General features: G+C 46.5%; 1 protein-coding gene across 3 annotated transcripts in view; it reads right to left on the bottom strand.

Moving 5' to 3' along the window:
• DNAJB6 (DnaJ heat shock protein family (Hsp40) member B6) overlaps positions 1 to 27,021 on the bottom strand; it is a 73,577-nt gene extending 46,556 nt beyond the window's left edge. The window contains exons 1-2 of one of the 3 annotated variants that reach the window (XM_072763265.1): positions 26,835 to 26,974; positions 18,979 to 19,154 (exon numbers count right to left, since the gene is read on the bottom strand). The gene's annotated coding sequence lies outside the window, so the exon portion shown is untranslated. Of the gene's footprint in view, positions 1 to 18,978; positions 19,155 to 26,834 lie in introns of all 3 variants that reach the window. The other 2 variants (XM_072763264.1, XM_072763266.1) reach the window with 2 other exon arrangements.
• Between the last annotated feature and the right edge of the window lie 751 nt (positions 27,022 to 27,772).

Genomic DNA, 27,772 nt, shown 5'->3' with positions numbered 1-27,772 from the left:
AGGGCCGCCAGAACACTCCATCTTAAAAAACGTTCTCTGGATGCCTGGGTGGCTCAGTGGTTGGGCATCTGTCTTCAGCCCAGGGTGTGATTCCAGAGTCCCAGGATCAAGTCCCACACCAGGCTCCCTGCACGGAGCCTGCTTCTCCCTCCACTTATGTCTCTGCCTCTCTCTGTGTCCCTCGTGAATAAATAAAAATTAAAAAAAAAAAAAAAACAAAACACACGTTCTCAGCACAGGAAGACCTGGTAACTGTGATGTGACAAAGTGGCTGGTGACCATACTGTGATACAGAATGTCTCCAGTCAACCACATCTCAATAGACTAAAAAGTCTAAGTGTTCTACAAACATTAACTCATTTAAATACTTCAGTAAACACAGTAACTGTAAACAAAAAAATCAAAGACATCCTAAAATTGAATTTTGATTTTCAAGTTTTAGTAAGATACAACCAAACATACCACAGTTTAAGGTATACACTGTGCACCTTAATTTCACTGAATTCTTTTAAAATCTCCATTGTTCCAAGAGAAGAATTCAAACTCCCATGACATGAAGGGTACACAAGGCAGACACTAGGAAAGTTCGCACAGCACCTGGACTCTAGGAAGGATCCACTGGGATAAGAGATTATTGGGAACAAGAACTTCGAAAGGATAAAATTGCAATACTGCCATAAACACAGCCTCAAAACATCCAAAACGAAAAGAGCATCGAGGCAAACAGAACTTTCAGGATGGAGGCTGGGGAGGAGGAACTAACGTGAAATGGGTACAGAGTTCTGATGCAGGAGAGAAGACGTGGCACTGGAGGCACGACACTGTGCCCTTTAATGCTGATGATGAGTGCACTGAGAAATGGTTAACAAGGTACATTTTAGGTTTGTAAAACATAAATGATGTTAAGATTTACAAATAAAATTAGGTTTTTATAGATGTTATTTATTTACATATTGTTTTTATAAATAAAACCTTCTGGGCAGCCCGGGTGGCTCAGGGGTTGAGCGCCGCCCTTCAGCCCAGGGTGTGATCCTGGAAACCCAGGATCGAGTCCCATGTCGGGCTCCCTGCCTGGAGCCCGCTTCTCCCTCTACCTGTGTCTCTGCCCCTCTCTCTGTGTGTCTCTCATGAATAAATAAATAAATAAAAATCTTTAAAAACAAAAAATCCTTTTAAAAAATAAAAAATAAATAAAACCTCCTCCTTTTTATGGGGGAGGGGGGACAGAGATACAGGCAGACTCCCAAGCAGGATCCACACCCAACACGGAGCCTGACCACAGGGCTCCATCCAACAACCCTGAGATCATGACCTGAGCCAAAGTCAAGAGTCAGATGCTTAACCAACTGAGCCAGGCATGCCAGAAGTTTAAGTAAACTCTACCCCCAACGTGGGGCTCGAACTCACGACCCTGGGAGATCAAGAGTCATATGCTCTACAGACTGACCCAGCCAGGCACCCCAAATAAAAATGTTTTTTAAAAAAGACACATGCAGGACACCTGGGTAAGCTCTGCGGTTGAGCGTCTGCCTTTGGCTCAGTGTGTGATCCCAGAATCTGGGATTGAGTCCCACATCAGGATCCTTGCAGGAAGCCCCCTTCTCCCTCTGCCTGTGTCTCTGTGCCCTCTCATGAATAAAAAAATAAAATTTTAAAAGAAAAAAAGAAAGAAAAAGAAGATCCACGTTCTTGAGGCAGCTGGCTGGCTAATTCGGTAGAGCATGTGACTTTTTTTTTTTAAGATTTATTTATTTATTCATGAGACACAAAGAGAGAGGCAGAGACACAGGCAGAGGGAGAAGCAGGCTCCATGCAGGGAGCCCGACGCGGGACCACCCCAGCAGGCACCAAACCGCTGAGCCACCCCAGCTGCCCAGATCTCAACCTCTTAAGTTCGAGTCCCACACTGGGTGTAGATATTACTTAAAAATAAAATTCCTGGGATCCCTGGGTGGCACAGCGGTTTGGCGCCTGCCTTTGGCCCAGGGCGCGATCCTGGAAACCCGGGATCGAATCCCACGTCGGGCTCCCGGTGCATGGAGCCTGATTCTCCCTCTGCCTATGTCTCTGCCTCTATCATAAATCAATAAATAATAATAATAATTATTATTATTATTATTATTCCTGGGCACCCCTGGTGGCGCAGCAGTTTAGCGCCACCTGCAGCCTAGGGTGTGATCCTAGGGACCTGGGATCAAGTCCCAGGTCGGGCTCCCTGCATGAAGCTTGCTTCTCCCTCTGCCTGTGTCTCTGCCCCTCTCTCTCTCTCTCTCTGAATAAATAAATAAATCTTTAAAAAATAAAATAAAATTCTTATTAAAAAACTTTTTGAAAAGAAAATCCAGGGGCACCTAGGTGGCTCAGGTCATTATCTCAGGATCTCAGGGTCCTGGGATAGAGCCCCATATCAGGCTCCCTGCTCAGCAGGGAGTCTGCTTCTCCCTCTCCCTCTGCTGCTCCCCCTACTTGCACTGTCTGTTCTCTCAAATGAATAAATTTTAAAATCTTAAAAAAAAAAAAAAAAAAAAGAAAAGAAAAAAGAAAAGAGGGGATGGATCCCTGCGGGGCTCAGCAGTTTAGCACCTGCTTTTGGCCCAGGGCATGATCCTGGAGTCCCGGGATAGAGTCCCACGTCGGGCTCCCTGCATGGAGCCTGCTTCTCCCTCTGTCTCTGCCTCTCTCTGTCATGAATAAATAAATAAAATCTTTTTAAGAAATAAAATTGAAAAATTTTTAAAAAAGAAAAGAGAATCCATGTTTTTTATCAAACATGTGCCCATTTGGCAAAGCTTAAACATCTAAGCTTTGGAATGCTTACAAAAACAATGGAACAAAAATGGAAAATATTATCACAAAACCAGAAACAAAAGACTGGGGAAACAAAACTGGTTTTCAGAAAGCCCTTGGGTCAAAGATCTCATATAGGAAATTAGGATGTGTTTAGGTGAAATATATCAACTTGATCACGTAATGAAAAAAAAATTTACAAGGTAAAGTATAACCTCAAATACAGCAGTTAACAGTTCTAGAGGTTGGAAGGTTAAGAACTCAGAAGAGACTTGAACTTGACTTGCCATTTAGAACATCAAAATATGTACTTTTCTCAAATAGATTTCCAGAATTTTTTTTTAATTACAAATTAGAGAAAATTATATTGTGACTATTTTCTTGCAATTCCTGCGACTTAACCTGAAAACCCCAATTAGCTTTGCCAGACACGTAAAATAGAATATTGCGGGGGAGGAAAGGCTGCCTCTGCCCTATGGTCCTTTAGGAGAGCCTAAGAGCCACAGAGACAGGAGCCAGGTCAACAGGAGAAAATCCATTGTCATAGGCGTGGGTAGGAAATTCCAAAGACTAGTAAGGCAGCAGGAAGCTTGTAGGAGCTCAGGAGAGGGGCAGGTCTGAGGGCACAAGGGGGAGGAAGGCGACAAGCAAGGAGGAGAGAAGGTTTGGAAGCCCAAGGTCGCCGGTGCCCACGGAGTTGCTTAGGTGAAGGGGAGTCCCTGGGGCACCTGGGTGGCTCAGTGGTTGAGTCTCTACCTTTGGCTCAGGTCGTGATCCCAGGGTCCTGGGATCGAGTCCCACATCAGGCTCCCTACAGGGAGCCTGCTCCCCCTCTACCTATGTCTCTGCCTGTGTGTCTCTCATGAATAAATAAATAAAATATTTTTAAAAGGGGGGAGGGTCCCTGTTAACAGGCTTAGCCTGGTGCAGGCTCTCCTTTTCTATGTAAATTTAGGCCACAGAGGGGGAGGCAGGGGGCGAGGGGGAGGCAGGGGGCTTCCCCACCACCACCACCACCACCCCACCCCACCCCCACCCCGGGCATCTGCTGGGTTTTGAGGACTCCAATATAAGGTAATGCCAAAGTGGCCCACCTTGGGGCAGCCTGCCATGAGCCCCTCAGTATTAACTGGAGAATGTACCGAGAACATTGTTCACTGCAACACAGCTTCTGCTGTTCTGTTTGAACATGTTCAACATAAAACATAAGGTATTTGTTTGAAAGGCAATCAGTTACACAATATAGGAGTGAGCACCCAATTTTAAAAGTTTCCTCTCTGGCAGTTTCAACATTCAAAGCACACCAGTTGGCCAGTGACAGCAGCCAAGCTCAGGCTCAAAATTCCCAGCTCCAAAAGACCAAGAAGCACAGCAAGCATCCACCTCCAGGAAGTAAAAACCTGACCACCAGCCACAACACAGCAAGAGCAGTCGGAAAGAGCAGAGGAAGCAGCCAGCCCCTAGCATCTCTACTTCCAAGAGCGAGTAAATAACTCTGCCAGATCCCGATCCCCTCTAAGCTCCAGCTGCTGCTGTGACCATCTGCGGGGCACCCCGAGAGTGGCCAGCAGGGACAGGACTTGTCAATCCACCGTTCCCAACGTGGAATGAGACTAGGCTCCCACTCTGTAACAGCTGAACCATCACCAGAGCCACACGTGGTCAGAGGTCATCTGGTGTGTCAGATGCCACTGCTAAGATGTCCTTGGTACTGCTTCAAAGCTGGGATTCAAGTTCGGCAATTTCTCTTTATTTGCACTGATGTGGTGGTCTTTGTGCAAATGAGGACGGTAGTGTGGCAGCAGGATCCCCAAGGCGTCATGCAGATGTGAGTGGGAACATGGCCTCAACCTGCTAGTTGGTATAGGCCCTGGTTACTTTACCTAACATCCCCCAGGGCAGTCACTGGGACAGGGAGAGCACATGAACCCCAGCAGTTAACAGGACCTGGGAAACACCACTTGAATGACACCTATTTGTCCCTCCAAAAAGAAAGCTACCCCTTAAAGAAAATGCAAATGAACTGAATGAGACCAATCATCCGGAGTCCAAAGCCTCAGCTCCACTGTCCCTTCAGCAGGTGGCTGTTGGTACCTCCGCCCAGCCCTGTCTAGCTCCCGCCCAACACCAGTAGCAGGACTAGCAGCTCACTTAGGAAGGTCAAGAGAAAAATCTTTCCCCGTTAACACCTAGCAGACATTTTCAGAGCTCGTGCAGTTTGACTCTCCAAAGCCCTCAGCACACAGAGGCTTTCCAGTCCTGTCCCAGTTCTGGTTTGCTCTCCCAACAAGCCTTGTGAACACAGAGCGGGGAAGCTAGGGTTCAAAACTTCTGCTACTCATGTCTTTTCATCCACTCCTATTGTGCAAATACCATCTGTTTCGCAATGATTCCCAAATATAAGCTCCAATCCTAGGTCTCTGTTTGGCACTTCAGACATGAATAGACAGATGACTACTCGACATAGCTACTTGGCCTTATGACAGACATCCCAAATAGAACAGGACCAAATTTCACTGGATGCTCCCTACCCTACTCCTTGTCATTCTCTAGTAAATTCTGCCTCCCACTTCCACGCTGTTAACTGGAAAGTTTTGCTCCCCTCATCACTGCTATCCACCCCCTCCACCTCCCAACACACACACACCCACACAAAGTAACCACAGTTCTGTCTGGTGTGTCTGGAGCTATCTCAAACCCCTTCAACTTTTCTCTATCTTTAATGGCACCAGCCTCTCCTACTGCTTGAGCCTCTTAATCATATCCTCTTCTCTCACAGCCAAGGTAAGCTATAAATACACAGGAGCTATCAGAGCAGACACAATATGGTGTCCAGCACTGGACATAACCAACTATAAGGACATGGTCAGCTCCACTGGGGATTACATGGAGTGAGACTTTACTTCACTGGCTAATACTAACTCCGGGGCAGGAAAAGGACAAGACAAGCCTAAGACATCCTACTGAGCTCTTCAAGTACAAATGCTAGCAAAAATTATAGGCCTGGTCACAAAAAAACAAAAATAAAAAACAAAAACAAAAAACCAAAACCACAGGAAAGACTAGAACTATAACATCTTGAGGTGACTAAGAATAAATGGCAACTAAACACTACCTGGGCTCTGGGATTGGTGTGTGGAGCAGGGAAGGGACATTAGTGGATTATGGGCAGGATGTGAATAGAGATCAGAGTTAACAGTATTGTAGCAATGCTGACCTCTTCGTTTCAGTGGACAGTACTGTAGTTACATGATTAAGGAAAGTCAGATGAAAAGTAAAAAGAAAATGCCCATACTGTCTTGAGGACTCTGCTGTAAACCTCAAATCACTCTAAAGTTAAAAGAAAAAAGGTCAAAGGAAAGTAAGGCCAGGTCAAAAAGACCTCAGAACAAAATTGATGGAGAACTCACAGACCAGACGGGAATCTGACCATCAGAATGACTACCATGCATTTAAAATACACATAACAGGGATCCCTGGATGGCGCAGCGGTTTAGCGCCTGCCTTTGGCCCAGGGCGCGATCCTGGAGACCCCGGATCGAATCCCACGTCGGGCTCCCAGTGCATGGAGCCTGCTTCTCCCTCTGCCTATGTCTCTGCCTCTCTCTCTCTCTCTCTCTGTGTGACTATCATAAAATAAAAAATGTTTTTAAAAAAGATTTTATAAAAAATAAAAAAATAAAATAAAATACACATACCAGTAAAAGAATCAAGGATTTCCTATGCTACATGTCCTGTACAAACTACACTGGCAACAAAGTAATTGCAGAGCAACATTCTTTTTTAAAGAATTCTGGGGGCACCTGGAGGGCTCAGTCAATGAAGCCATGAAGCTTCTGCCTCCAGCTCAGGTCAAGATCCTAGAGTCCTAGAATCAAGTCCCCTGTGAGGCTCCCTGCTCAGCAGGTAGCCTGCTTCTCCCTCTGTCCCTCCCCCTGCTCATGCTCAGTCTCAAATAAATAAATAAAATCTTAAAAAAAAAAAAAAAAAAAAAGAATTCCACCTAACAAATACAGAAAAAATGCTAGATTTAAAAAACTATCATTCTAAAAATAACCTAGTGCTTTTCAAAGCATAGTCTTGGGCCAGCAGAACCAGTATGTTCTTGTTAAATAAAAAGACTTTTTTTTTTTTTAATTTTATTTAAAAAGAGAGAGACACAGAGAAAGGGGCAAGACATAGGCAAAGGGAGATGCAGGCTCCTCGCAGGGAGCCCAGTATGCGACTCAATCCCAGGACCCCAGGATCACAACCTGAGCTGAAGACAGACTCTCAACCACTGAGCTACCCAAGTGCCCCAAAAGGACTTTTAAAGTAACCTAGTTTCAACTCTGCCTCAAAGCATCCCTACTACATGGGGCAGCCCCGGTGGCTCAGCGGTTTAGCACCGCCTTCGGCCCAGGGTGTAATCCTGGAGACCCAGGATCGAGTCCCACGTCAGGCTCCCTGCATGGAACCTGCTTCTCCCTCTGCCTGTCTCTCTGCCTTCTCTCTCTGTTTCTGTATCTCTCATGAATAAATAAATAAAAATCTTAAAAAAAAAAAAAAAAAAGGCATCCCTACTACAATAACTACTAAGAAGCCCAAACTTTCTCTGCCTGAACAAATTCCAGGGAGCAGCCCTCAACTGTCAACAGTTACTGGATTCTTTACACTGAAAGATGGGGCCTCCGGGGAGTGTCACCCTTTGGTCCCTGGTTCAGGTTACACAACGCATGCTCAATTTCTTTTCCACACAGAGGTCTTCAAACATTCAGGGGCTTTATCTTCAATTTTTCACTCTCAACTAATACAGATTTACATTTCTTGGCAGTTCCTCCTTGAGCAAGCTCCAAGGCTGCAATTTCTGAGTACCCAGAATCCAGCAAGATGATGCAGACACGGTCCAAATGTCACCAACAAAAATGTAAGGAGACTACTGCACTTCTCCTCTGAACCCGGATCATCAGATCATCAACTCTCCTAGGAAACATACCTGAACTCAATGATCAACGTAAGTTGAGCTATGTCCCTGTGAGTATGTGTTCACTGTCCTGCCTCCCATCACGGCCGCTGTGCAACTGTGGTTCTTCAGACACATGAGCTTCACAGCTTGCCCCATAAATTCCACCTTGGTGACATTGGCCCATTGTTCTAATCAATCAAAACCTTTTTTTCTTTTAATCAAAACCTTTTTGATACCAATTCTACCACCAACATATTTACTCTCAAGGAAAACAATGATGTAATTCTGAATGAATTTAATCATACAAATTTACTATTTAAAACAATTGTACACTAGCTCTGGGAATAAGTCACCAAGTTTAGCAGACAGATGCATGAACAAGTTAGTCATGGACAGTTCACATAAACATGCGAGGAGCATGGAAGAGAGGGTATGGAGAGTGCAGGCAAAAAGTGTAAAAGAATACTGCCACTTCCTGAAAAACTGGAAACAGAAAGCAGCTCCCTGTGCAGAGGCAGAATTATCTCCAGCTGAAGCAGCAGCATATGCAGTGACGAAACTATGAAAGCACACGGCCCACTTGTGAAGTGACAATTTAGTAAGGCAAGACTTTTAGTACAAAGCTTACCTCTGGGGCTCAAGAAGAAGACACTATTCAAGAATAATTTTAGAGCATGCCAAAGAGGGCAGCCCGGGTGGCCCAGTGCTTTAGCCTGCCTTCAGCCCAGGGCGTGATCCTGGAGACCGGGGATCGAGTCCCACGTCCGGCTCTATGCAGGGAGCCTGCTCCTCCCTCTGCCTATGTCTCTGCCTCTCTCTCTCTGTGTGCGTCTCTCATGAATAAATAAATAAAATCTTAAAAAAAAAAAAAAGAACACGCCAAAGAAATAGGACATTTTGACTATAAGCAAAGGAGTTTTTAAGAAATGGTATATTAGGGGGATGCCTGGGTGGCTCAGCAGTTTGAGCATCTGCCTTTGGCTCAGGGCGTGATGCCCGTCCAGGGATCAAGTCCCACATCAGGCTCCCTGAGGAGCCTGCCTTTCATGAATAAAGAAAAATCTTAGGAGAAAAAAAGAAAAGAAAGAAATGGTATATTAGAGGTGTATTTGAGAAAAATCACTTTTAAGTACAAGATGAGTAAACTTCTAAAGAAAATATGATTGTGTAGTGTTGGGGAGATCATTTAAAAAGTATTCCAAATGAAATGCATTTTCTGAATCAGAAAAACGACAGTAGGAATGGAGTAAAGTAGTCAAGGGAAGTGAGATTCAGGAACCTGTTACCCTCTAAAGCAGCAGGATTTCATTAATAGGATTCCATGCACAACCACTAACATCTCATGAAAGGTTTTCTTCAACTTCTACTGAAAACAAAATTTTAAAAACTTTTTCATCCACATGTTTGTACTAGTGATGCTGCATTTGGTTTAGTAATAATTCAGGCTGAATCATTAGCCTAATCAGGAGGAAATATGTCCCTGTCTTGTGCCAGGCATTACAAGTACCTATGGAGTCACGACCACAGCCGTGAGCAGCTCAAAGGAACACAGTCAATTGCCCAAGGTTTCCATCAGTTCACATCCCCAAGTTTGAGGGGAGAATTCTCCCGCCTATGTCAAACTGTGCTGTGAGTGTGGGAGCCAAACACTTGATGCTAGAAGGACATTTCTTACATCAACACTACCTTTTCCGTTTCTATCAAATGCCAAAAAGATCAACCAGTTTTACCATAAACTCAAAAATATGGGATCCCTGGGTGGCTCAGCGGTTTAGCACCTGCCTTTGGCCCAGGTTATGATCCTGAAGTCCCAGGATCAAGTCCCACATCGAGCTCCCTGCACACATGGAGGAGGCTCCTCCCACATGGAGCCTGCTTCTACCTCTGCCTGTGTCTCTGCCTCTATGTCTCTCCCATGAATAAATAAAATCTTAAAAAAAAAAAAAAAACTCAAAAATATGCTCTATAAAGACAATAAAAATGAAAATACCCTAAGGCCTATAAATAAAGATCCAAGGGATCCCTGGGTGGCACAGCGGTTTGGCGCCTGCCTTTGGCCCAGGGCGCGATCCTGGAGACCCGGGATCGAATCCCACGTCGGGCTCCCGGTGCATGGGGCCTGCTTCTCCCTCTGCCTATGTCTCTGCCTCTCTCTCTCTCTGTGTGTGACTATCATAAATAAAAATAAAAAATTAAAATAAAATTAAAATAAAATAAATAAAGATCCAAGAAGCCACTTAGACCCTGGGCATCTCCTAGGAACCTGCAGAGTAGACTCAGGTCCTGACACCACAGCATCCAGCATGCAGCATCAGCCACAGGCTGTGTAACCCACCCCCTGCTCACAGCTTCAGAGCAAGTAAGGGTAAGAGGATTAAGTTAAATTTAACAAAATCCACAGATTATCTGTGACTATATATATAAATGCCACATACAAATTTGTATCTGTAATTTCCCTACAGAATACGGTATTTCAAAATATTAACAGCCTTTTCTAAAACAATGATAAATCCATACACTAAACATATGGCTGACTGTATAATACAGGATAAAGAAATCTGGAAAATTAGAAATACTATCCAATTCCAAAACAACTTTACTGCTTAATCACGGGATGTGCAGATAAAGTAGATTTTATATACAATTTCCCTACCCACAGATAAACTAATTTGAATCTTTAATCCATTTTTCCTAAAACATCAAATACATCCATTTATTCTCAAAAAAAAAAAAAAAAATATGTGCGTGGGAACAAAACCTTTAAAATGGCCTTCACCAGGATGCCTAGGTGGCTCAGCAGTTGACTGCCTGCCTTTGGCTCAGGTCGTGATCCCAGAATCCTGGGATCAGAGTCCCACATCGGGCTCCTTGCAGGGAGCCTGCTTCTCCACCCTCTGCCTAGGTCTCTGTCTCTCTCTGGCTCTGTCTCTCTCATGAATAAAATCTTTAATAAAATAAAATAAACAGGGATCCCTGGCTGGCTCAGCGGTTTAGCGCCTGCCGTCAGCCCAGGGCGTGCTCCTGGAGTCCCGGAATCAAGTCCCACATCAGGCTCCCTGCATGGAGCCTGCTTCTCCCTCTGCCTGTGTCTCTGCCTCTCTCTCTCTCTGTCTCTCTTGAATAATTAATAATACACAAACAAAATGACCTTCACCTCTCTCCTAAAATCAGCCAACCATCCCTGCTCCCCAGCTACAACTGCCAGGGAGTGTGAGAGGGGCAGTAAGGCCTCGCTGTTGGGCTGTCACCTAGGACACACACACACACACACACACACACACACACACACACACACACCAGAGTCCCACCTTCCCCATCCCATCTCCCATGCGCAACTGCCATTACAGAGGCCAGGCAACACCAGAAAAATGGAAGCCCTGGGGGTGGGGGGATGTGTGTGTGACACATGCCCCATCATGTGCCTTCTCTTCACAGGGGTACCCAAGGACCAGGGAGGAACATGGTGCCTACCCACCGCCTCCCACTACCTACAGATGCTACCTGGAGAAAGCGGCTTCTCTCCTGCATCCAAGTGCCAAAAAGGAAGCATGTATCACGTGAAAGAGCAGACCATGTACACTAAAAGCACAGGTACCCACAAAGGCCTTAAGCAGGTTCCACTGGGCCCAGGAAAACCCTGAAACCACACTGCCTCACGGCGCAAACTGTTCCCAACAGGCAGCCATTAACTCTGACGTCATTATGATTCAATACAATTAGAAACTCAGTCCCTTAAAACTAAATAAATAAATAAAAAAGAAACTCAGTCCCTTGATCACACTGGCCACATATCAAGGGCCCCGCAGCCCCATGTGGCTACTGACCTCCGTTATGGAAAGCATGGGCAGAGAACAGAGCTCTACAAGGCACAGGGCTGGTCTAAAGCTGCCTAACAGAAATCAATTCAAGCTTAAAGGGAAGTCAGATGAGGAATGGGAAGAGAATTCAATTCTCTCACTACATCTTTCCTAGTGGATATTCTGAAACTTCTCTCATGACCCACTAACAGGACCTACTACTGTATTTTAAGGAAGCTAAAGAAAATCAACACTTTCTACTCTTTCAGTTAAGAACAAATGCTTCGGGATCCCTGGGTGGCGCAGCGGTTTGGCGCCTGCCTTTGGCCCAGGGCGCGATCCTGGAGATCCGGGATCGATTCCCACGTCGGGCTCCCGGTGCATGGAGCCTGCTTCTCCCTCTGCCTGTGTCTCTGCCTCTCTCTCTCACTGTGTGCCGATCATAAATAAATAAAAATTAAAAAAAAAAAAAAAAGAAAAAAAGAAACTAGTCCCTCAAAGGAACTACTTCTAATAAACTTAATAACCCTCAATGCCAAGACTTTCAGAAGTCTAGATCATTGGTACCAAAACACAAGTTAAGTACATCAGTAGGAAAATTCAGTTATACCTCCCCAATACACACCATGATATGTATTAAAAATTACATAACTAAACTATTATGTACATTAAAACCAAAAATAGGGACACCTGGGTGGCTCAGTGGTTGAGCCCCTGCCTTTGGCTCAGGTCGTGATCCCGGGGTCCTGGGATCAAGCCCCCCATCAGGCTCCCTGAGGGGAGACTGCTTCTCCTTCTGCCTATGTCTCTGCCTCTCTCACACAAATAATTAAAATCTTAAATAAATAAATAAAGTTTCCAGGCAGCTAGGGTGGCTTTGCCATTTAGCACTGCCTCCAGCCCAGGGCATGATCCTGGAGACCCAGGATCGAGTCCCATATCAGGCTCCCTGCATGGAGCCTGCTTCTCCCTCTGCCTGTGTCTCTGCCTCTCTGTGTGTCTCTCATGATAGATAAATAAAATATAAATAAATAAATAAATAAATAAATAAATAAATAAATAAATAAATGTATGCATGCATGCATGTGCGTTTCCAATGACAGGATTAAAAATATTTGTAGGTGCTTGCCCATCAGTACGGTTTCATACAGTAATTATGAATATCTCAAGGTACATCTATGGTGAATGTATCTACAGCATAGGAGACGGGGTGGAGTTATAAGTGTAGACGTCATCCCTAAGTCTTTCAGCCCCTTGACCAGTTTACCAGTATCAGACTAACAAAACAGTTGAAGCAAGTTACTATAAAAGTGTTCTTGCCCCAGCACCTACACTACAAATGCTGCAAAATCTATATATGGAGATGATGGCTGTGCCTGCACCAAGCGGACTGTGTCTCTCTGTGCCCAGTTCATCTCAATGGGTATGTGAGGGTGTCAGGATAAATCCATAAGGTCAACATCTTGAGATAAACATATAGGTTTCATACATAAAACAGACATATTTTACTTTCTCTCCTCCTGAAACATACATAAAAATTTTGCTTAAAAACACAAGAACTGGGCAGCCCGGGTGGCTCAGTGGTTTAGTGCCACCTGCAGCCTGGGGTGTGATCCTGGAGACCGGGGATTGAGTCCCACGTCGGACTCCCTGCATGGAGCCTGCTTCTCCCTCTGCCTGTTTCTGCCTCTCTCTCTCTGTCTCTCTCTCGGTCGCTCTCTCATGAATAAATAAAATCTTTAAAACACACACACACACACAAAGAACTAAGCAAAATGGGGATCCCTGGGTGGCGCAGCGGTTTGGCACCTGCCTTTGGCCCAGGGCACGATCCTGGAGACCCGGGATCGAATCCCACATCGGGCTCCCAGTGCATGGAACCTGCTTCTCCCTCCGCCTGTGTCTCTGCCTCTCTCTCTCTCTGTGTGACTATCATAAATAAATAAAAATTTAAAAAATTAAAAAAAATAAAAAAAGAACTAAGCAAAATGAATTTAAATGATTTTTAAAAGAATATTAAAAAAAAAAAATACAAGAACTTCTAGTTTCCAGCCCAGCACATAAGAACCAAAGTAGTCACCAAGCCATCCTCATGAGTAAAAGGTTCAACTGAGAAATCAATAGCTCCTTTGACATCTGCCAACAAAAGTATGTCCCCACACTAGAAACACAGGTGGACAGGACCACAATTTGCACAGTAGACCCCTCCACAGGAAGCAGTGAAGGGTAGGGACATTGAAGTGTCATTAGGGTGGACTGCTAGCAGCTTCGGGTGGACAGGAGGACAAGGCTGAGTTAACATGCCCTCTGAAGTTTCACATCCAGGAGCTCTACCAAGCCCTCCCAGGAAACATGGGAACAAAAACACGCTGGTGCTTTAGGCAAGGGAAGGGGGAAAGAACCATTTAAAAATACCAAAATTTCCTGTTCTTCTAGAGATCTACCATCAGAGGAAACCATTTTACCAAAGCCCAACCCACCTGGGGAAATACCCAACTGTGGTCCTGGCCTCCTGTCTGGCCTGGGTGGAACATGAGGGGAAATACCCGACTGTGGTCCTGGCCTCCTGTCTGGCCTGGGTGGGACATGAGGGGGGTGCGGACTGGAAAGCACCAGTGAAGTGGGCCTGAAGTGGGCCGACAATAGACTGACACCTATGGGGGGGGGGGGACGGAAACCACCCCCTTCCCCCACCTGGCCTCACATGGGAAAGGCCTGTGGGTGGCGGTCCTCCTTGGGCTGGTACATCATGCCCACCCTTAAACATTACAAGGCACACTAAACAGTGAGACCCAGTCTTGACAAGCCTAAGCAGACACAGCAGAAACACTGGAATCATCAAACCAAGAATTTGGTAAAACTAGGATTATTACACTAAAAGCTTAAATGCCAAATGTAGAACCTATGCTAGAACAGATGAGGAATGCAGGCAGAGGTGAAAATTCTAGGAGTCAAAAATGCCAGGGACCAAAAGTCCAGTAGAAATTAGGTGAGCTCATTATCATTAGTAAACTGGACCTGGCTGGGGAATACAACAGAAGGTTAGAAACTTAGAACACTGGAAAACAAGGGGGAAAGCAGGCAACAGGATACCAACAAGCTGTGGGACAGCTTAGCAGGGTGCAGGACAGGTCGAGGGAGTGCCAGAGCAGAAGGAAGAAGTGGAGACAGTGCTCTGAGGCATCAATCAACCCTGAAGCAATAAATGACTGACAATTTTCTCCAAATTCACATCAGGCACCAAACCACACATCTGAGATGAGATAACACCATGTGGGATAAATGCCAAAACGCTATGCATCCACATATCGCACTGAAACTTCAGAAAATAAAAGACCAAAAAATCTTGAAAGAAGCCAGAGAGATTTAAAAAACACCTTACCTCTAAGGAAAAAACTGTAAGAATGGCATCCATGCAAGAAAGAAAGGAGTGAAGTATTTTTACCGGGGGTAGGGGACCAACCTCCAGTGCTGCAGCCTGTAAAACCACCCTTCAAAAGTGAAGACTTCTTGTTGCCAGTAGATCTGCCTAACAAGAAATATTTGAAGTCCTCCAAAGAGAAGGAAAAGGATAGGACAAAAACTGATCAATGCAGATCTATGTAATGAGCATCAGAAAAAAGTGGATATAGGGGCAGCCCGGGTGGCTCAGTGGTTTAGCACCGCCTTCAGCCCAGGGCCTGATCCTGGAGACTCAGGATCGAGTCCCACATCGGGCTCCATGCGTGGAGCCTGCTTCTTCCTCTGCCTGTGTCTCTGCCTCTCTCTCTAAGTCTCTCATTGATAAATAAATATTTTTTTAAAGTGGATATAAAATAAATTTTTTAAATGGTTGGGTGTTTTTTGGTTATTTTTACCTTTTTTTTAAGACTTTATTTATTCATGAGAAGCACGCGGGGGGGGGGGGGGGGGGGGGGCGGGCAGAGACACAGGCAGAGGGAGAAGCAGGCTCCATGCAGGGAGCCCAATGTGGGACTCGATCCAGGGACTCCAGGATCACACCCCGGGCCAAACCAAGGCAGGTGTGCTAAACCGCTGAGCCACCCGGGGATCCCCTGTTTTTTGTTAAGATTTCACTTATTTATTCATGAGAGACACACAGAGAGAGGCAGAGACACAGGCAGAGAGAGAAGTAGGCTCCTGGTAGGGAGCCCAATGCAAGACTCATCCCTGGGATCAGGACCTGAGCCAAAGGCAGATGCTCAACCACTAGGGCTCAACCACTGAGCCACCCAGACTTCCCAACTTTTTCTTATTCTTAATTGGTGCAAAAGAGAACAGTTCAAGTAACAGCAACAACATATTATGTATGCTTCTGTGCAAACTGTGCTATCTAAATGAAATGAACACAACTCCACAAGGCAGGAGGGAATTAGGAGCTGCAGTCCTAAGGCACCTACACTACCACAGCATTGTAGGGTCACGTGACTGTGCACTTGTTAGTTGTAAATATACACTGCAGACTCCAGGGCAACCAGGAAGAATGCTAAAAAGGAAAGTAAATGGAATCACATAAAATGTTCAATTAAAACTACAAAATGCAGAAAATGTGTACAAGACAAAAGCAGCAACATATGAGGCAAAAAAGATGAACAGTGACAATTTTAGAGGTTAATCCAACTGAATCAACAGTCACTGTGGACCTCAATGGCCTGAACAAAGCACTCTCAAATCTGGACACAATCTCCTGTGTTACTGACTGACCCATTCCATTCTCAGCCCGCCTTAACCAATCACCAAGAGCCACCAGTTACCGCCCCTGCCTCCCCACCCCATCCCCTCCCCCCTTTCACCTCTCCCCACCTGTCCTTGAGCCCACAACAGAACCACCACAGCTATACAGCTATAACCACAGTGGGCAGGGCTGAGCCCCATACAAACCCTTCAAGGGTTTCCATTTAACAGACTTTACCAATTTCTGGTCTGATTTGTACTTTTCATGCCTATCATCTGTACTTTTTTTAACATTTTTAAAAATTGATTTGCAAGTAGGTACATGTAATATCCACAAAACCCATAAGTTAAAAATGCTAATTATTTTTTCTAAAACAACTTGGATGCAGTAAGTTTCATTACTTCAGTAGCAAAAACCATCACACCCATCATCTTAGATGGAAAAAGGCATCAAAGGCTGGCATCCAGATTTCATCCTCTGTGCAAAGCAGACTTCACTTCCTGTCTGCACTCTGGCCTGAGTGTATCCTCTGCCTGGAACTCTTGCTCTGTGCCCCTCACAGGTGCACTCCTCATCCATATCTGAAGTCAAGGTTACCTCCTCACCTGAGGACACACTTATGAGTAGCCCTCTTGACCCTGGATTGGATCTTATATAACATTTATCACTTTATCATATCCATAGGCTCCTTGAGGGCAGAACCCACACCATGTTACCTTTGTGAGCTCAGTAATCCAGTCCCCAGCAAATTACGAGGCTTACTGAAAGGGTACAGAGTTACTCTGCACTACCTCAGGGAACTACCAAAGTTCCTTCACATTCCAACAGGTGAGTAAGCTGAAAACCCAGTATCTTATACTTAGTAATATAAATGCTGGTGCATGAAGAGTTTGTATTCCCTAATTAAATCTTCCAACGGTTTCATTTTTAGGGAGACTTATTAGCAAATTAGCAAACATTCTGATTGGCTGCCACTTAGTCTATGACCATGATATGATCTTTTTCACATTCCGTGGGTCCGTAACACACTGAGGACTCTACAGAGACCATCACTACCTACTTGCCTAAGGTCAATTTTTGTGCTAAAGCTGGAAAGGCATTTCTAAAACCATTTCTTCCCAATCTGTGTTCAGCCAAACAACATGCGTATGACTTGAATGCGCCTGCTGCCTACAAGGCTAAACTGAGGCAGTGAAAGCCATTTAAAATAGCATCTATTTAAACTTTACATAAAGCACCCCAAGTTGAATCTGAGGAGAACATTATAAGGTATAAAAATATACAAAGGTAACAATGTATCCTCATAAAGGTATTAACTACACAGCTATAATCACACTGCACTATACAAATGTGCAACACCTACACATACACCAAAAACATACATTACATACCAATTTTATCTCAAAAAAAAATTCAGGATTAAATCACCAAAATAAAATATATATATATATATATGTAGTACAAGAAAGAAAAAAATATGGAAGCAGAGGCAACAATAGCAGAATTAAGGGTCAGCTGGAAAGCAGGCCACAGGCCTGTACACCCAGCTTCCAGGGAAGAAGCCCTACAGTGGCTCAGACACTGACAGGGCAGTTTCAGAACAAACACGTACAGGCCACAGTTTCCCCTTTTACAGGGCAACAGGGCAACAGGCACTGTGGATACGCAAACACCCTGACACAGCTAACACTTGAGCCCATCCTGTGTCCAGCATGTGCTCAGGCACCAGAAGGCCAGGACCGCTGTCCCTGTTGCTGCGTCAGGAAGCCTGAGGTCCAGAGTCATGCACCACAGTGGTGGCGCACCAGGAGTCCAAATCAGCCCCAGGCCCACCACGCAAAGGTCGCCCTCGTCACCACCACAGTGCCACACAAGTATCTCACGAGGTCCGGTGTAGGAATTTCTACCTCAGAAAAATGTGTAAGACACTGCCTATCTGGGTTCTGGGGAGGCTGCACCAATTTACACCCTACCCGGGGTCAGGAGCTCAGAAACACCTTTCCAACCAATTAAGTGAAGTCCGCTCTGTTCTGCACCCACAAAATGAAGCAACTTTTCATATTCAAGAGCTATCTGATGTGGTTCCACTGAACGATTGGATCTGCATCCTTTGCCCATTTTTCTACCTAATGGTTGGTGTTTGTGACCTTTTTTTTTTTTAAACCAAATCATAGAGACCACTAGAAGCCAAGCTTTGTCTCCTAATATCCGTTGCTTCAACATGGGAATACTCGTCAACTGGGCACATGTTGCTAGGGCTGAAAAAAGTGGTCAGTCAACACAGAGTGCTCCTACCCACGTGAGATGGAGGGCAACTCAGACTCTGAAATGAGTCAGGGAAAGCACAGGGCAGGCACCAGAACCGGCCACACAGGGGCCCCAAGCAGCAGTACCATACTGCGGTCCACTGTGACCTCATATTCGTGGCGAAAGAAAAACATCTAATTGAGGATTCTTAGGCCTGATCCAGAAGATGCTATCTCCCCTAATACTACATGAGCCCGGGGATCCCTGGGTGGCGCAGCGGTTTGGCGCCTGCCTTTGGCCCAGGGCGCGATCCTGGAGACCCGGGATCGAATCCCACATCAGGCTCCCGGTGCATGGAGCCTGCTTCTCCCTCCACCTGTGTCTCTGCCTCTCTCTCTCTCTCTCTCTGTGACTATCATAAATAAATAAAAAATTAAAAAAAAAAAATTTAAAAAAATACTACATGAGCCCGTGAATTTGCACTTTAAAAAAAGTACCTCAGGTAGATGATCCATACAAATACTCACATAGAATGCAAACCTGGGGGGGCTCAGTCGGTGAGGCATCTGCTGAATCCAGTTGTGATCCAAGGATCCCAGAGATCAGAACTCTCTACTGGGGAGGTGGGGGAGTCCCTGCTCAGCGGGGACTCTGCTTCTCCCTCTGCCCCCCCCCCCATGCTCTCTGAAATAAATTTTAAAATCTTAAAAAAAAAAAAAAAAAAAAAAGAAATAGAATGCAAATCCAAGGTTGACAGTCTACTTACCAGAATGAATTCTGACTAAACCAAATTGGCAAAATATTAAAATGTTATTGCGGGGGATCCCTGGATGGCTCAGTGGTTTAGCGCCGCCTTCAGCCCAGGGCGTGATCCTGGAGACCCGGGATCGAGTCCCATGTCGGGCTCCCTGAATGGAGCCTGCTTCTCCCTCTGCCTGTGACTCTGCCTCCCTCTCTGTGTCTCCCATGAATAAATAAAATAAAATCTTAAAAAAATATATAAAAAATAAAAAATAAATAAAATGTTATTGCATACTCAACATATGCCAGGTATCATACATTCTAATCTCATCTTCTCATCCAATTCACTGTACCCAAATGATCATGGACTAGTTTCTCTCTGGAAAGAGGACTTCCCATGTCACCTAGGTTATGTGTCCACAGTCCTGTCAACAAGAGACGAGTTCTGGTCTTTGGCTCCTCTGAGGATACAGCTGCGGAGTAAAATCAGTCCTCACAACATACCAGCCCACTAAGTGTGAACACCTTCTCCTTTCAGCTTTTGGATTAAGGGTCACTCTCATCTAACTCCTAAGTGTCCAAGCCTGCCCATTAAGACTCTCACTTTTTCCATGGAGACTACAATCACAACAAATGAATGAGAGTATAAACATACTCAGTACCCAAGATGCTTCCTCGGAGTGAAGGCTAGTAGCTCAAGTACCCACTTCCCTATAGTTGCTTGCTACTTGAACCCACGTACCATAACCTTGATACCAAAACACAGGTCTGATTCCCAAAGTGAAGTCAGCTACCATCATCTCTTACAATTACTCTACAGAAAAATTAAGCCATCTTTATTTACAAGTTTTATTACTAGAGCATTCTTGACTACAAGCAGAATTCTGGGTAAAATAAGTCTGGTCATTTTTCCTAAGTGAAATTTCCCCTTTACTATCAAGATAAAAAATTACATAGAATATCCATCCAAACTGCCTTTACTGACTTCTATTCCTATGAATCATTGAAAAAGTACCAGAAAGGCACTTTACAGGTTCTCGAACCTCTTGGTTACCTTCAAAAACTCACCTTATCCACTTTAAGACTTCCTCTGATCAATCTAATCACTTCATTCTTCTCTAAATACATGGATGATCTGATACAGCCCCTTGAATCAAATACTCCTCAACTGGGATGCCTGGGTGGCTCAGCGGTTGAGCATCTGCCTTTGGCTCAGGGCATGATCCCACGGTCCCCGGATAGAGTCCCATATCAGGCTCCCTGCATGGAACCTGCTTCTCCCTCTGCCTATGTCTCTGCCTGCCTCTCTCTGTCTCTCATGAATAAATAAAAAAAAATCTTTAAAAAAAATACTCAACTGCAGGCAAAACAGTCTGCAGAAAAAGAAAAGTTCTAACTACAGAAAGAACACTCTTGCTCCACAACAAAGATGTAAGTGAAATATAACAGATTATTCAAGGACACAGCTAAGCCAGTACAAAATTACTACCCCTCTCCAAATACCACCTTCCCCCACCTGGCCCCAGAAACTAGCTGCAGAAACAAATGATCTGTAGGGGATAAGGCAAAGATGAGGAAACAGCAATGAAGGTTGGCCTCAGAGAAAAGGTGGGATCAGATCCATCTCGATATCCCCTTTACCCAAAGAGCTTCATGTGATTTTAGGAGGCACTGCTTGGCCTCCCTGTACTCTGGTCCCTGAAACTTCTCTACTATCAGCTTTGACTATAAATACATCAGTTATCTGATGAGCTATGTGAGATGCTCCAGGATGAGTTACCTCTAAAAAAGCAAGTTTTCTGCACAGCCTAGTTGGCCCCCTTCAGTTACGAAACCTTGGTTTTGCTTTTTCTAAAGGAGAAAAAAAACCTCAAGAATGTATGTGCCTTGCCCTGGTGGCCCAGCGGTTTAGTGCAGCCTTCAGCCCAGAGTGTGATCCTGGAGACTCCGGATCGAGTCCCATGTCAGGCTCCCTGCATGGAGCCTGCTTCTCCCTCTCTCTGCCTGTGTCTCTGCCTCTCTGTGTCTGTCATAAGTAAATGAATAAAATCTTTAAAAAAAAAAAAAAAAAAAAAAGTATGTGCCCAACATGACTGCTATATATTAGCCTCTCAGACCTCTACAGACTATCCCTGAGTCAAGATCCTCAAGCCTGGTGGATGACTTGACCCCTCCACAATAAAAAAAAAAAAAAGACCTCTCCACAGCCCAGGATGTTGTTATTCCATACCCCAAATACTGGCCACCTACCACGTAAGATGTTACTGGGCAGAAGTGACCATCTTTCCATAAGACCTTTCGCAAATACCTCTTCACCTAACATCTAAGAAACCTTGCTCTGCTTGCAAAACAAAAACCTCCTTTGTTCCTTTCCAACCTATGAGACTAAATGCTGAAAATGTTCGAGAAGGGAGAAAACCCTCCTTGCACAATGCCTTTTCTTCTTATCCACCCACAGACTGCCTCTCATTATACATTGTTATAACAGAATTCCAGCGAAAGGTCATATATATCCACTGAACACACTTCCTAGCTGTAGCCTAAAAACCCAGCAAATCAAAATACTCATTACTTCTATTAACTCAAAAAAGAGCTAACTGTAAAGAAACCATTTTTATGAGGCATCTGAGTGGCTCAGTTGGTTGGGTGTCTGCCTTCAGTTCAGGTCGGGGTCCTGGGGTCCTGGGATCGAGCCCAGCATTCGGCTCCCTGCTGAGCAGGGAGCTTCACCCTCTCCTCCCCACTCCTGCACTCTCTCTCTCAAATAAGTAAAATCTTTAAAAAAAAAACAAAATTAAAAGAACATTCTCATTTCTTTCTTAAGATTTTAAGTAATCTCTATACCCAACATGGGGCTTGAACTTACAACCAATCCAAGACTAACAGTCACAAGCCCTATGGACTGAGCCAGCCAGGCACCCCAAGAAACCGTCTTTTTAAATGTTTAATTCTTGTATGGCATCAAGCTAATTTAGGGCAATGCAATTTGCTTAATGGAATGGAAGCAGGCAAGACCTTTAATAATAAATTAATAAATCTGGAGAAGTTTCCTATATGTCACTTTGTTACATGAGAATTCCCAGAATACATGGCTGGGGGACGGGAGAGGGGAGGGAACTGGGTTGCACACATGAGATGGGACACAGTCGTGAACTATCACTGCTTATCACAGGCCATCTACTTACCTAGGGAGCCAATATGCCATCAGCTATTCCTGAAATAAGCAAGGACACTATTTCCATTCAACTCAAGATCTGAGACCACTGATCGCCAAAACCAGTAATCAACAACTATTAGACCCTCACAGACATAACTAAGCTCTTCTGGTTAAAATAAACAGGACACATAGCAAGTACACAGTCCCGGTACCTGTGAACTCAAATGGAGTACTTTCGCCCCCAACTCTCCTGAAGTCTGGATTCCATTATGAAACACGAAGAGTAAGCAGGACAAAGATCCACCCCAAATCATGTTTTCTCAGCACTGTGGGCCTTAGGCACAAAGGGAGCACAGAAGTGGCGATTCCAGGCCTACCCTAAAGAAATACACAGAAGGCTCTATAACCACCTGTGCTGGTGAAAAGTAGAGTGAGAATTAAAGGATACAAATCACATGCTACCTGAAGAAATTAGCTTTCCAAATACAACTAATCCTTGCAACTGAACTTAAGAATCCTAAAATAACTGGAGTATTTTGATAAACAAATACACACAAACAAACACAAAAACTCCATGCAGCTCTACTACCTCACAGTCTTTCGCAATGGCTATTGTTTTGTTTTGTGTTTTTTTTTTACTTAAGACTGATGTCAGGGTAACAGTTTTCAGAGAAAACCAAGCTATGCCCAAGAGACAACTTTTGAAATAAGGTATTAGAGGTATATAAATAAAAGATTCCTCTCCATTACGACATAAAATGCAACCCTTAGAAACCTAACTACCGGGACGCCTGGGTGGCTCAACGGTTGAGCGTCTGCCTTTGGCTCAGGACGTGATCCTGAATTCCTGGGATCAAGTCCCATGTCGGGCTCCTTGAATGGAGCCTGCTTCTCCTCCCCTCTACCTGTGTCTCTGCCTCTCTTTCTGTGTCTCTCATGAATAAATAAAATCTTAAAAAAAAAAAAAGAAACCTAACTACTTTATAATTTTTTTCAACATTTTTCAGTAATCTCTACATCCAACACAGCTCCAACTCACAACTGAGACCAAAAGTTGTGCACACCACTGATGGAACTAGCCAGGTGCCCCGTTTATAATTTTTTTCAGAAATTAATTTTCCCCACCTTAAATATGAAGTGAAAAAATAGTAATAGTGAAGTATTTTTTTAAACTTACTTTTCCTAAGCAGGATATTAATACAAGGGGGGATCCCTGGGTGGCTCAGTGGTTTAGTGCCTGCCTTTGGCCGGGGGCATGGTCCTAGTCCTGGAGTCCCAGGATTGAGTCCCACATCGGGCTCCCTGCAGGGAGCCTGCTTCTCCCTCTGCCTGTCTCTGCCTCTCTCTGTGTGTCTCTCATGAAAAAATAAATAAAATCTTTAAAAAAAAATAAATGGTTAAAAAAATTTTTTCTCCAAACGGAGTTATCCATAAGTCATTTTCTCCATTTAGGCTTTAAAATAGTCTTTCCAAAAATAAAATAAAATAAAATAAATAATAATAAAATAGTCTTTCCAGGGGATCCCTGAGTGGCTCAGTGGGTTTACTGCCTGCCTTCGGCCCCGGGGCGTGATCCTGGGGTCCCAGGATCGAGTCCCACGTCAGGCTCCCTGCATGGAGCCTGCTTCTCCCTCTGCCTGTGCCTCTGCCTCTCTTGCTCTCTCTCTGTCTCTCGTGAATAAATAAATAGAATCTTTAAAAATAAATAAATAAATAGTCTTTCCAGGGCAGCCCCTGTGGCCCAGCAGTTTAGCACCGCCTTCAGCCTGGGATGTGATCCTGGAGACCTGGGATCGAGTACCACGTCGGGCTCCCTGCATGGAGCCTGTTTCTCCCTCTGCCTGTGTCTCTGCCCCCCCCCCCCCCCGCCATGAATAAATAAATAAAATCTTTTAAAAAATAAAATAAAATAGTCTTTCCAGGGCACCTGGCTAGCTCAATTGGTAGAACATGTGACTCCTGATCTTAAAGTTGTGAGTTCAAGCGCCGAGTTCAAGGTAGAGATTACAATTAGTCAATCATCCTTCCATTCCTACATTATAAATTCTACAACTATTCTTATCTTCACCAACCTTGCTGTTTTTCTCATTTACCTCCTGAATTTCAAGTTCTCACAAATCTTATTTATCAAAGGTAAACGACAGCATTTGTTAATTCCTGTTGGCCACTGTCCCCATCCTAACTCCCTAATAAACCTGCAATTAGGCCTATTTCACCACTAGGTGGTGTTCTGAACAAATTTAAAGCAAACCAGAGTTCTCAGACCACCCCCACTCTAAATTTTAGATTCATTTCCAAGAAAAAAAGCCTTTCTAATTTACAAATAGAGGCTGATTCCATTCACTTAATCCTTACCAACCTGCAACAGAAAAGGCATGCAATCACCCTCAACCATTAACTAACACAGCAGATGACCTGTAATGGGCAGTCCCAGCAACTGTGGAAGGTAACAGAATATCACCAAGGTAACAGTAATACACTGCAACCCTGAAAAGTGAATTTAAAATAACTCCCTAAGGGCAGTTGGATGGCTCAGGTCAAGATCCCAGGGTCCTGAGATCTGGGATGGAGCCCCAGGGCAGGCTCCCTACTCTGCTCCTCCCTCTGCCCTTGCTGAGCTCACTCTCTCCAATAAATAAATAAAGCCTTTAAAATAAGTTAAATAAATAAAATTCTAAACTTACTGAATTTTAAAGTGCCCTCTTAAATAAAGCAAATACCATCCCCTGCCCCAACCTGGTTTTTGAGTTTGCGAGTCAGAAACTACTAATGGTAGGGAGAAGAATCGTTTTAAAAGTGTCCAAAACAGGGGAGCCCTGGGTGGCTCAGCGGTTTAGCGTCTGCCTTCGGCCCAGCGTGTGATCCTGGAGTCCTGGGATCGAGTCCCGCATCAGGTTCCCTGCATGGAGCCTGCTTCCCCCTCTGCCTCTCTCTCATGAATAAATAAAATCTTAAAAAACATACATCCTTTAAAATAAATAATAAAGGTGTCCAAAACCAAAGTGAATACAGAGGAAAATGGTTCTACTCTTAATATTTACACCTACGAAAACTAAAGGGCTTGCTGAAAGACAAAAGCTATTGTGTGCCACTTAATTGCAGGTGTCCTATCATTCCTCGTCCATAATTTAGTCTTCAGAATATTAAACACCGCTCTCCACCCAGCCCTCCGGATAAGTCTGTCCCGCAACCAGAAAAACCTCTCAAATACACCAATCTCAAATCAAGGAAACAAATTTAAAACACAGATTTTTAAGTGGGTGCTTAACTCCTGTGAAATCCCCTAACGGCTCCTTAAGTCCCAAACCCTAAGCAACAAGTTGAGGCGGCTCAGCCCACTCCACCAAGCCAATGTACTTCCCCAACTCCCATGCGCCTTATCCAGAACATTCCACCGCTTACCGGCTACTATGCATAAAAACCACACACCCTTTTGTTACACAAACACGCAAGTACTAACCCCAAAGCAGTTTAAAGTGTACATTATGAACTTCCCAGCGAACCGGGGGTTGGGGTATCTGGGAGACGCGGGAACTTTTGGACCCGCATCATTATTCGACACGATTACAGCAGAAAAGCAGCAACAAGTTCCACGGGCTTGCTAACCTCTCCTCTCGCTGGCAGCCGACTAGCCCCGGGCAGAGCCGAACCTCCCCCCCAGCCAACCCCGGGCTCGCTCGGAAGACCTTCCGGGACCACACAGTAGGCCACGTACCCCCCGTGCCTCCATTACCCCCTTCCTTGGGCACAGGCTGACGTAAACTTCGCCCCTATAAATCATGACACACTCTGAAGCAACAGACCAAACCGGCTGTTTGGGTGAGATCCGGGCGTTTTGCTCATCCGAAAACTTTTAAATAATTAGTGGGAAGTTCCGGGAACGCGGCTTCGCGTCTCCCGGAGCCGCTTCCTGATCTCCGTGTTCGGGGCGCTCCTCCCCCCGACTGCCACCCTCTGCAGACCTACCTCGTCTCTGGCTTTGGAGTCATGCACGTGGGGCTTTATGAAGAGTAAAAACCTGCCTTCCCGCGGCGGGGCCCCCGCCGAGCCCGCCCTGCCCGCCCTCCGCCCGAGCCCCGGCCCAACCGCCGGCGCGGGGCGAACCAAGGGCGAAGGCCGCCCCGACCCCGGGGCCCGCCCCCGCCCCGGGCCCCGACCCCGCCCCCGCCCCCGCCCCGGGCCCGGGCCCCGACCCCGAACCCCGCCCCGGGCCCCCGTGCACCCAGCCCGCCGCCCACGCCCGCCGCCCGCCCCCGCCGCCCCGGCCTCACCGCCCGCCCGGGCCCCGCCACCCCCACCCCCACCCCCACCCGCCGCGCCCCCGGCCCCGGCCCCGGCCGCCCGCAGACACCCCAGCCCGACGCTCACCTCGGAAGGCCGGCCCCACGGCAGGCCCCAGATCCCCGACCCCCGGCCCGAGCCCCCCGCCCCGGCCCGGCCCCACACCGGTCCCAGGCCCGCCCCCCGCCCGAGGGCGACGCTCACCCAGGACAGGGAGCCGGCGGCGGGCAGGAGGCGCGGCGGGGCGGCGGCCCGGGTCCCCTCGGCTCCGGCACGGCGGCGCTGGCAGCGGCGGCGGCGGAGGCGGCGACGGCTCCTCGCGCTTTCCTTTCTCTCCTTTCTCCGACAACAAACAGGAAGTGCGTCACGCGGCGGCGGCACGGCGACGTACACTTCCGCCCGGCCCTGACGCCGCGCATGCGCCCCGCCCCGCCCGCGTTCCCGAAGGTTCGTCGAGGCCCGGCCTGGGCGGGGGTGGCAGGGAAGGGCCAGCCGCGGCGTCCCGGCGCCCCCGGGGGTGCTGTCCCGCGCCCACCCCGCCTGGCGGCGGCCGTCACACACACTCAGCCTGGGCGGCCGGTCAGGAGGCCGGGCCCGCGCCCGCCGCCCCCCGCGACAGTCCTCTTTGTCGTGTCCCCTCTAGTAGCAGGAAAACAAGGTGACCGCGGCTCCAGGGACCGCAGAGCCCCTCCCCCACCTGCAGAGCCTCCCTTGCCCCCCTCCTGGAACTGACCTCCACCCCCACCTGCAGAGCCTCAGCTGCCCTCCCTGACCCCCACCCCCACCTGCAGAGCCTCCCCTGCCCCCCTCCTGGAACTGACCTCCACCCCCACCTGCAGAGCCTCCCCTGCTCCCCTCCTGGAACTGACCTCCACCCCCACCTGCAGACCCTCCCCTCCCCCCTCCTGGAACTGACCCCCACCCCCACCTGCAGAGCCTCAGCTGCCCTCCCTGACCCCCACCCCCACCTGCAGAGCTTCCCCTGCCCCCCCTCCTGGAACTGACCTCCACCCCCACCTGCAGACCCTCCCCTGCCCCCCTCCTGGAACTGACCTCCACCCCCACCTGCAGAGCCTCCCCTGCCCCCCTCCTGGAACTGACCCCCACCCCCACCTGCAGAGCCTCAGCTGCCCTCCCTGACC

This window comes from Vulpes vulpes, chromosome 7 (assembly GCF_048418805.1).
Source record: "Vulpes vulpes isolate BD-2025 chromosome 7, VulVul3, whole genome shotgun sequence".
Taxonomy (NCBI): domain Eukaryota; kingdom Metazoa; phylum Chordata; class Mammalia; order Carnivora; family Canidae; genus Vulpes; species Vulpes vulpes.
Note: the sequence above shows the minus strand (reverse complement) of the source record. Positions and strands in the feature narration are given on the sequence as shown.